This window comes from Arachis duranensis, chromosome 1 (genome assembly GCF_000817695.3).
Source record: "Arachis duranensis cultivar V14167 chromosome 1, aradu.V14167.gnm2.J7QH, whole genome shotgun sequence".
In the NCBI taxonomy this organism is placed as follows: Eukaryota; Viridiplantae; Streptophyta; class Magnoliopsida; order Fabales; family Fabaceae; genus Arachis; species Arachis duranensis.
Window position 1 is genome coordinate 73,859,742 of NC_029772.3, and position 1,601 is coordinate 73,861,342.

Here is a 1,601-nt window from a genome sequence, read left to right on the forward strand (position 1 = left end):
CGAATTTATCCTTGAATTTAGTTTAATTATATTGATGTGGTGACAATACTTCTTGTTTTCTGAATGAATGCTTAAACAGTGCATATTTTTTATCTTGTTGTTTATGAATGTTAAAACTGTTGGCTCTTGAAAGAATGATGAACAAAGAGAAATGTTATTGATGATCTAAAAAATCATAAATTGATTCTTGAAGCAAGAAAAAGCAGTGAATAGCAAAAGCTTGCGAAAAAAATAGAAAGAAAAAGAAAAAGAAAGCAGAAAAAGCCAATAGCCCTTAAAACCAAAAGGCAAGGGTAAAAAGGATCCAAGGCTTTGAGCATCAATGGATAGGAGGTCCCAAGGAAAAAAAATCCAGGCCTAAGCGGCTAAACCAAGCTGTCCCTAACCATGTGCTTGTGTCATGAAGGTCCAAGTGAAAAGCTTGAGATTGAGGGGTTAAAGTTGTGATTCAAAGCAAAAAGAGTGTGCTTAAGAGCTCTGGACACCTCTAACTGGGGACTCTAGCAAAGCTGAGTCACAATCTGAAAAGGTTCACCCAGTCATGTATCTGTGGCATTTATGTATCCGGTGGTAATACTGGATAACAAAATGCTTAGGCCCACGGCCAAGACTCATAAAAGTAGCTGTGTTCAAGAATCAACATACTTAACTAGGAGAAAGACTCATAAGTAGCTGTGTTCAAGAATCAACATGCTTAACTAGAAAAGTCAATAACACTATCCGAAATTCTAAGTTCCTAGAGAAGCCAATCATTCTGAACTTCAAAGGAAAAAGTGAGATGCCAAAACTGTTCAGAAGCAAAAAGCTACAAGTCCCGCTCATCTAATTAGAATTAATATTCATTGATATTTTGAGATTTATAGTATATTCTCTTCTTTTTATCCTATTTGATTTTCAGTTGCTTGGGGACAAGCAACAATTTAAGTTTGGTGTTGTGATGAGCGGATAATTTATACGCTTTTTTGCATTGTTTTTAGGTAGCTTTTAGTAAGTTCAAGCTACTTTTAGGGATGTTTTCATTAGTTTTTATGTTAAATTCACATTTCTGGACTTTACTATGAGTTTTTGTGTTTTCCTGTGATTTCAGGTAATTTCTGGCTGAAATTGAGGGACTTGAGCAAAACTCTGATAGGAGGCTGACAAAGGACTGCTGATTGGTGCACGAAATTGCAATCACACTTTTGCAATCCCGCACAACTAACCAGCAAGTGCACTGGGTCGTCCAAGTAATACCTTACGTGAGTAAGGGTCGATCCCACGGAGATTGTCAGATTGAAGCAAGCTATGGTTATCTTGTAAATCTTAGTCAGGATATCAGAAATTATCAGGATTGATTGTAAAAAGCAAAAGAACATGAATTAAGTACTCGTTTTGCAGTAATGGAGAATAGGTTGAGGTTTTGGAGATGCTCCATCTTCTGAATCTCTGCTTTCCTACTGTCTTCTTCTTCAAGCACGCAAGGCTCCTTCCATGGCAAGCTGTATGCAAGGGTTTCACCGTTGTCAGTGGCTACCTCCCATCCTCTCAGTGGAAATGTTCAACGCACCCTGTCACGGCACGGCTATCCATCTGTCGGTTCTCAATCAGGCCGGAATAGAATC